This window comes from Triticum dicoccoides, chromosome 5B (assembly GCF_002162155.2).
Source record: "Triticum dicoccoides isolate Atlit2015 ecotype Zavitan chromosome 5B, WEW_v2.0, whole genome shotgun sequence".
Classification (NCBI taxonomy): Eukaryota; Viridiplantae; Streptophyta; class Magnoliopsida; order Poales; family Poaceae; genus Triticum; species Triticum dicoccoides.
Window position 1 is genome coordinate 672,569,055 of NC_041389.1, and position 9,729 is coordinate 672,578,783.

A 9,729-nucleotide genomic window follows, 5' to 3' on the forward strand; every position below is an offset into this window, starting at 1 on the left:
GCGGCGGGGCGGGGCGGGGAGAGAGGGTGAAGCGTTGGGGAGCGGAGGGACTGCTAGTGTCCCCGACAGGCGGGCCACGGGGAGGGAGGGCAAGGGCGTGCGTCGCGGTCGTCCGCGCGCGTCCGTTTCACCCCAAACCGAGCGCCAGTTTGGGCCTGGGATGGGTCGAAAACGGACGGAATCCGGACATTTGTCCATTTGAGGCCGTGCGCTGGGCCGCCTCTTTTGTCCCTTTTATCCCAAACGAACGGAGCCGGATAGGATAAGGTCGCGCGGTGGAGTTGGCCTGAGCTCCGATGAGGGAGCGACATGTCGGTCCGCCTGATGGCCTTTCGAATCCGCCGCGTCCCCCTCTCTCTTTGGCTTTAATCAGGGGCTGATCCCCCCGATGAGTCATGTAGGCAATAATTCTGCAGGGCCAAAGCGGCGGCAGGCATCCACACCACACCACACCGCCTGGCCCTACCCTACGTACATACTCCAGCGCACCGACGTACTACGATGCACCCTACACTACACAGTACACACACCCTAAAGAAGGAGGAGATCCCCCATGATCATCATCATTAGTGCTGCCATGATCCTCTTTAATCCGCCGTACGCACCAGATATAATACTGTCTCCCTCCCGGCACCTGTTCTTCTGCTAGTAAAGCGAGCGCGCTCGCGCTCGTCGTCGCCTTTTCACCGGCGGTTGTGAACCCCGTTCTGACGGCGCCTGCTTTGCTTAACCCCCTCGTATTGCGGCGAGGTATATTATAGCCACTGATCGCCTGAGCTGAGTAGGGTCGGCGCTGGCCTAGCTCTCAGCGTGTGTGTGTGTTTGTGTGCCCCGTTGCGGGCTTTACTACAATGGCGGCAGACCGGCCATGGCCCATGGGCGAGCTTTCCTGCCATTCTGGTGGCCCATGCACGCATATAAAATGCATCCATCAACGAACGGGCCCCGGGTGCCCCAAAAAACCTTGTGGTGTGTTCACATCTTCCAAGTTTCGTATTGCGGTTCCTTCTCCGTTCTGTCGAAGATTTCTCCTTTTTTGTTTGAGCGTAAAATTTCCCCATTTCTACGCCTTCCTTCTCCGGGCGAAATACAAAATGGAGTAAGTTTTTCTGTCCTTCACCACCAATCCTGTGCAGTGCAGCCCAGATCCTCCGGAATATGTAAGCTTGTTCGACCAATGCTTGCAGGCTTGGCTAGGCTACCTGTCACTGACCGTTGCAGCATGTACATTGCACCCCACCTTTCAATATTTTACAGCTCTCCGATTTTAAAATTTCCCCGTCGATTGGGAGAAGGTGTATAAGGTCGATTAGGCTCGGGAGATTCCTTCCTGGATTAGAGATGAACAGAGCAGCTCTTCGGGGAACAAACAAGTAAAGCTGAGCAGAATCCTAACTGCTAAAGCTACGCCCCACAAAGCGGAATGATGAAGTTTCATATACAACTCGGTCCAGCAGTCCTTATAGCGGCCAGCTGAACTTGCGAGCCCACAGTTTCTTGTTTTTTTTTTTTGGACTTGAGCCCACAGAATTCGAACACACACTAAACTAAGCGAACCGGATCATGCTGTGACACCGTAGGCCATACGCGTAGCTGCAGTTGCACTGCATATATATATTTCCAACCGGACTAACCCCATCTTTTTTCTCCATTAATTGCACAAAAAAAGAATGAAAAAAACCAAATTCACCAGGTAAAGAGTTGGCACTGTTTTAAATTTGGACCCCAATTTGGGGCAAACGTCAGATTTGGGAGGAAGTGAAATCGAACGTTTCGTTTGATCTACCTGGGGGGACCAAGCGAACGATATAGTTTGCTATGCTAAGACCCCGCATGAACACCTTCGCCACTGGACACCTCTGGTGGGCCACGAGCTGTCAAAGCCCCAAAACGCTATTTCCTAGAGAAAAAACATGGAAACTGTTGGTTAAAATACACATAGTGAAGTTTCTTTTAATTCACCTATGTGTGCTATGGGACAAACAATAAATAACAAAACTTGCCATTGATTAAAAAACACAGGAGATAAGGTTTGTTCGAAAATAATTCCAACAATGTTGGAAAAAAATACCATGGTAAAAAAAGCAATTTACTAAAAAATGAATTTACCATCGTATGATGAAAAATGAAAAATAATGAGGCATGTGCGAAAATATAACAGTCATAACCTAGGGCGATACGACATTAGCTCCAGTTCATAAATATAATATAGCATGTATTTCATAAATAGTCATACGTGCTTATGGAAAGAACTTGCATGACATCTTTTGTCCTACCCTCCCATGGCAACGAGGTTCTATTAGAAACTAAGAGATATTAAGGCATCCTTTTAATAGAGAACCGGAACAAAGCATTAACACAAGGTGAATACATGAACTGCTCAAACTACGATCATCACCGGGAAGTGTCGCGAGTTCTGTCACTCCGCGTTTGCCAGATCATAACACGTAGTAGGTGACTATAACTTGCAAGATTGGATCTAGAACATGAATATAATGGTGATAACATAGACGGTTCAGATATGAAATCATGGTACCAGGGCCCAAAGTGACAAGCATTAAGTCATAGCAACATCAATCTCAAAACATAATGGATACTAGGGATCAAGCCCTAACAAAACTAACTCAATTACATGATGAATCTTATCCAACCCCTCACCGATGAGCAAGCCTACAAATGAATTACTCACTCCAGGTGGGGAGCATCATGGAATTGGTGATGAAGAAGGGTTGGTGATGACAAAGATCGAAGATCCCTCTCTCCTCCGGAGCCCCAAACGGACTCTAGATCTGGCATCCTGATGAAGAACAGGAGGTGGCGGCGGCTCCATCTCGTGAAATGCGATAATTCGTTCTCCCCGATTTTTTCCTCCAAATATGTGATTTTGTAGTATCAGGGCTGGAGTCTGCGGGGCCACCAGGTGGGGACAACCCACATGAGCGCGCTTGGAGGGCGCGCGCCCTGGTGGGTTGTGCCCACCCCGGTGCCCCTCCATTGGTTCTTGGCTTCAGAAATTATCTTTATTTGTTTAAAAATTCCTCGCAAAGTTTCGTTCCAATCTGAGAACTTTTATTTCTGCACAAAAAACAACACCATGGTAGTTCTGCTGAAAATATCGCCAGTCCGGGTTAGTTTCATTCAAATCATGCAAATTAGAGGCCAAAACAAGAGGAAAAGCGTTAGGAAAAGTAGATACGACGGAGACATATCAGCCGCAGAAACGTTAACGCCGGTTGTCGAGCGTAGGCACCACATATTCAAGAACACGATTGTTCCAGCCCGAGCTCGTCGAGCCTAGGCCTAGTCCCACACATGCGACACCTGCTCGAGCTCGTTAGAACCTCCACCATACCATCACCCCCCGCTCTCTTGCTCAAGCTCCCACCGGGATCCATAGGCCGTGGGCTTCCGCCAGTGCACCACATTGGGATCTCCCGTAGCCCGCTCCTCTGCCGGCTACCCCGACCCCGCTCAACTTCTTCCAGTATTCACCGGTCCAACCTCTGCTAGCCGCCACCTGTCGGTGGGAAACGACACCTATGGGATCACAAGAATCCCTACTACGGTTGCGGGGCACGGGATCGTGAGAAGAGCGGGACTAGTAAACAACACAAGGGGGATTTACCCAGGTTCGGGCTGCAAAGATGCGTAAAACCCTACAATCCTGCTTTGGTGGATGTATTTAGTGTTCTTGAGCTCTCAAACTTGCTCTGGGTGTTGCCAGGTTCCAAAGAGTCGAATCCCTCTCCAGTGCGCCATGGGCCTCCTTTTATAGGCGAAAGGGGCTACCACAGTGGCACACAGGAGGTGGAAAGTGCTACAACGTTGCGAGCTTATCCCTGGTATTACAGGACAAAACACATTTAATGCGAGGCTTAGGTGTCCCTTCACTTTATCGGGGACGGGGGTGAGGCCCATCCCGTCCATCGCCGCTCTTCCTTATTTTGACACGTGCCCTGGCCAGCGATGCATGCGGTGCCATGTAGGCAGGCAGGCAGCTGAGGTGGCGCGGTGGTGGAGCCTCCACAAAGGGCTGCATGTTGCCACGCAGGTGCCTGCCCAGCTGGTTGGGTCGGCAGCTGCATGTGAACGGTGGGCGGAGACTTGGCTGGTGTGGGCCTGGCAGTGGCCCTGCTGGCGCCCTTGGCGAGGGTCTTGCCGGTGGCCCGACAAGGGTCTTGCCGTGGTGCGCTATCGTCCCCGGCAAGGACCTTGCCGGGGGCCTTGTGGGCTTTCTCGACAAGAACCCTGCTGAGGGTTGTTGCCTTCCAATCCTCATCTGATCTTGAATATTCTTTGTCTTCACAAAGATCTACATGCCACCACGGGGGTGCCTCCTGAGCCCTGTCCCAATGCGTTTGTTTAGCGTTGGTGGGCTCGAAGGTGGCTCGATCCATTGGTGCGGGCGAGCTGCCCCGGCAAGGGTCTTTGCCGGGGAAACCTGCCTCGTCCATCCGATCTCTGTGGCCTTGGTCCTTGTCGTTGCTTTGTTTGTCTTGTGCCTTCGGCTTCTCTCCGGCTTCCTTCTCCTGCCCTGTTATGCGTGGCCGTGGCGGGTGGCTCTGACTGCCCGTGCACAAGTAAAGGGGTCAGAAGTAGAGCCCCTACTTTTATACACCGACAGGAACCCTCAGGCCTGGGCCATACATAAGCGCAGCATGTTGTTGGGCCAGGCCCAGAACGGTGCGCGGGCAGGTGGGGCGGATTTTTACCGCGGTAACTGCTCCCTCCGCTGCGCCTCCCCCATGATCTGCGTCGAATGCGTGACGTGGGGTCGTGCGGGCATGGGTGACCGAAGCATGCTGGCGTCATCTTGTGGTGGACAGTAGAGAGGCGGCTTGCGCGTCTCTTCGAGACCACAAGGCCGCTGGTCATTTACTGCCCTTATTCGGGAACCGCCGCGCCGCGCGTCCCATTGCGCCCGTCCCTTGCGCCACGTTCGCCGCATGCATGATGCAGAGCGAATGACAGGCGCGCGGGATACGGGAAGTCGCGCGCATGCAGGCCGATTCCCACACGCCTTTAATTGAGCGGGAAGGGCGGTCGATGGCCCCGCCCGTGGTCACTTCAACAGGCCGGATTGGTCAAGAGGGGCGGCCGATCCTCGCTCTCACCCCTTTATAAAGAGGGGAGCGGGAGGAACGGTGCCTCTCAATCCTCCGTCATCTGCTTCTCCCCATTCTTGCTTTCTCCTTCCTCTTGTCACGGCGAGGGGGCGTGGCAACGCTTCATCGGTGGCGGCGAGGGTCTCGGCTCGTCAGTGCGTTGCTCCCTCCCAAGAGCCTGCGGCGACGGCAGAGCCAGCCGCGAGGGGAAGAGGGAGAGGGCGAGGCTGAGGCCGTCGTGGCGCTCGGGGGAGAGGGGGACGGGGCGGTGTGTCGGCCTCGCCCCCGCCAGCAACTCTTCCCCCTATGGAGGGCCACGTCGGGGACAACCCTTATGAATTCTTTGTCAGGCTGCGCCGGCCGGCGCGCTGTTGTCTCCGTCTCCCGACCCTGTTTGCTCAGGCCATGGAGCTGGATCCACCGCAGGCGTTGCAGCTGCATATGAGGGGTTGTGGGAACAGCGGCATATGGGCTAATGTCGAGTTCCCCGCCCCTCACATCATGTATCTCCGTCGAGGATGGAAGACCTTCGCCCGCGTCCACAGTCTGACGCCAGGGCTCGTTCTTCTCTTCAAGTTGATGGAGGACGGCCTGCTCTCTGTCAAGTTTTTTGGAGACCTTGGCACTCGTCTAAAGTGCTGCGTGGAGAGCTCCTCCGACGATGAAGATTCCTCCTCGAGCGGGAGTGATGAGGATGACAGCGGCAACGACGACGAGGGTAGCGGGCGGCAGGATGACAGGTCTGACTAGGCGTCGGGCGCGTCGCTCCGGGGCGGCACCGGCGACTCCATCATCCGCGTCGCCGGCTCCTTGAATTTCTTGGGGTCGCCTCCTTGGGCGGATGGCGTTGGGAGGCTGTGGAAGAGGAAGAGGGCGGGCGGCAAGGTCATCAAGTCGGAGCACGTGGGCACCGACGCCTTCGTAGCGTATTGGCGGTCCTGCCGCCTCGTCTTCCAGCTCTTCTACCGTCATCATCATCACCGGCCTCCCTTCGGGGCCACCGGGATGTTCTCCTGGTGCCTTCTGCTGCTCGTACTTTGCCTAGGCGCCCCTTTTGCCCTTTTGCCTTCTTGCTCCGTTTCCTGATGAGAGGGACAAGAAAGGGATCACGGGCACCTTATCTCTTTTTAGTCTTGTAAGCCTCTGAGCCTTTGTTAGGTTTAAAACTTGTAATCCCCCTGTTCATGTTTTTCATTTCGTATGAACTGTACCTGTACGGGATGTTTTTAATGAAAAATGAATGTTTGCCAGGTTTTTCGTTCGCCGAGGAAACCCACGATAAGGAACAAATCCTTGTTACTATCTAAGGTAAACGCGTTTCGCCCGGCAACAGGCCCTGCCGTCCCCCCATTTTGCTCGACCTTTCTCACGCTCTTGGCGGAGGCAGGGATGAGATGGGTTTAGGATCCACGTTCGATTCCCTTGCTGCCGCGACTATGACCAACTTCAGACCTAGGAGATAATCCTTGGGTGCGGAAGAGGGGAGCACAGTAGCCTAGAGATTAAATGAGGTTTCCCATGTCCCAGTCCATAACGAAATGTATGATAGAGGATAAAAGACTTATCTGGATCTGTAGCCCCCGTCAACCTTGGCTTGCCGCAGACGGATCCTTGCATTTGCAGCCCCCGGCAACTTTGGCTTGCTGGGGTCAGGGCACCGGTCCGTTCCTTTCTTCCAAACAGCTCGGCAAAAATGCTTATGTGTCCTGCGAACCAAAGAGGACAGATAAGAAATAGAGAGATGCACACTCGACCTCTAAGCTAGGGGTTAGCCGTTGCTAAGCACTATCAACCCTAACCGAGGAGGAGACTCAACCTAGCATGCATGCTATAAATTAGGGCGCCAGCGCTTTGTTTATTATTGCTCAAGGTCTGTGCCTGGCTTTGTACAAAGGGTTACATGCCTTGCCGGCAAGGCTTGTACAAAAGGATGGCTTGCCGGGAGGCCCGGCATCCGCGCCTTATGGGTAAAACTTGCGAAGATGCTCGATGTTCCAGGAGTTGCTCACTGGAATGGCATCTTCGGTCTCCAGGCGGACTGCGCCGGGCCTGGTGACTCGTGTTACCCGATAAGGGCCTTCCCACTGTGGCGTCAACTTGTTGGAATTCTTGGCCGACTGAACGTGCCGAAGAAAAAGGTCGCCTTCCTCAAAGCTCCGGGCATGAACCTTGCGGCTATGGTAGCGGCGCAAGGCTTGCTGGTAGCATGCTGCTCTCACAGCCGCCCAGAGACGATCTTCCTCAAGGAGCGTTGCATCGTCCTGTCGTAGTCGCTCTTGCTCAAGCTCATCATAAGCGAGCACTCGAGGTGACCCGTATATGAGTTCCATGGGGAGAACTGCTTCTGCCCCGTAAACTAGGGCAAAGGGTGTCTGGCTGGTGGCTCGATTTGTGTCGTCCTGATCGACCAAAGAACCGCCGACAACTCATCAGTCCAGCGCCTTCCACTCTTGCGCAGCATGTCGAAAGTCTTCATTCTTAAGCCTCGCAGAACTTCAGCATTTGCTCTCTCCGCTTGGCCGTTGCTCCGTGGGTGCGCCACGGAAGCAAAACAGACCTTGCTGCCGAGATCCTCAATGTATTGCATGAAGGCATGGCTTGTGAACTGCGTGCCCTTGTCGATGATGATCTTGTTGGGCACCCCAAAACAGCAAACTAGTCCCTTGAAAAACTTGATGGCTGACTGCACCGTCACCTTCCTCACTGCTTCCACCTCTGACCACTTTGTGAACTTGTCAATTACAACGTACACGTACTCAAAGCCCCCGACAACACGGGGGAAGGGGCCCAATATGTCGAGCCCCTAGATCGAGAAGGGCCAGGAGTAAGGGATGGTTTGAAGGGTTTGAGCTGGTTGATGAAGCTTCTTTGAATGGAACTGGCACGCTTCATACTTGGTCACTAGTGCTGTCGTATCCTGGAGGGCGGTGGGCCAGAAAAAGCCTTGCCGGCAAGGCCCTTGACCCTATGTGGGAGCCACATATGCCTCCATGTATCTCCACCAACAGCTCTAGTCCTTCCTCCCGGGAGATGCACTTCAATTTCACCCCATTTGGTCTCCTTCTGTACAACACGCTGTCAACGAATTGATACAGAGCAGACCAGCGGGCTACTCTTTCCGCCTCTTCCTGCTCCTCAGGAAGCTCTCCTATTTGGAGGAATCGGATAATGTGCTGCGCCCATGCCGGAGCTTGTGGCTCGACGACAAGGACTAAAGGCATCTCTTCTGCCGCAGGAGCGACCGTCTCTACGGCCATGGCCTCAGGCCCTGCCAGGGTTGGCAGCCCCGCGGCAAGGCTGGCACCCGTGGCAGTATCTTCGCTAGCGGCCCCGGAAGGCTCGGAGGGGAAGTACTTGCTGGGGCCTAGCTTCCTCCGCTTGTTCTGCCCGGTTGATGGTTCGACGGATGGTTGAGTCAGCTGAAGCACAAAAGTACCTGGTTCCACAGGTAGCTTGAGGGCAGCGCACTTTGACAAGTAGTCAGCGATGTCGTTCTCCGCCCGATGGACGTGCTCTGCTTGTATACTGTCAAAGCTCTCTTCCAGCTTTCTCACTTCATCCACGTAAGCTTCCATCAACGGGCTTTGGTAATCTTTGTTGATATCCCTGACGACGAGTTGCGAGTCGCCCCTGACGATAAGCTTTTTGACTCCAAGGTCCGCCGCAATCCTGAGACCGGCAAGCAAACCCTCGTACTCAGTGGTGTTGTTGGTTGACATCTCCCGGGGAAAGCACATTTGGATGACGTACTTGAGGTGCTCTCCGGTGGGTGCGACAAGCAGCACACCAGCACCGGTGCCTTGCAGCGAGAAGGCCCCATCAAAGTACATGATCCAGTCGCGGCTCGTTTCCTTGCCAGGGAGAGTGGTCTCCTATACTTCCTCGTCAGGCGTCGAGGTCCATTCTGCAACAAACTCCGCCAGGACTCTGCTCTGAATCTTTGAGGTACTTTCAAACTTTAGACCGAAACTCGACAGCTCCAAGGCCCATTCCACGATCCTCCCCGTTGCATCTGGGTTATGCAGTATCCGTTGCAATGGGAGGCGGGTAACCACGGTGATCTCATGCGCTTGGAAGTAATGGCGCAACTTCCTCGAGGCCATAAGGAGGCCGAAGAGCAGTTTTTGCACACCTGAGTACCTCGACCTAGCTCCCTGTAAAAGGGAGCTGACGAAGTAAACCGGGTGCTGCACCATCTTCTTCCTTTGCGCCACTTCATCCGGCCGTGCGGGCCCTGCCGCACCGGCGTCAGCCCCTACCGGGGACTTAGTCTTGTCGGGACCGATCCCTGCCGAGGACTCAGTCTCGCCGGAATCGAGCCCTGCCGGGGAGGGTTCTGGCGTGCTAACCGTTGACTCTGTCGCTGCAGCTGCCTCTTCGTCGACCTCTCTATGCGCCACTAGTGTGGCGCTAACCACTTGATTTGTTGCCCTAGATATAGCAGCAACGGCTCTTGTGGTTTAGGCGCAACCAGCACCGGGGCAGAGGAGAGGTACTTCTTCAAGTCTTGCAATGCCGCCTCGGCTTCTGGGGTCCACTCCATCGGGCCCGTCTTCTTCAGGATCTTGAAAAAGGGGAGGGCAAGTTCCGCGGATTTGGAGATGAATCTGCTCATGGCGGCAAC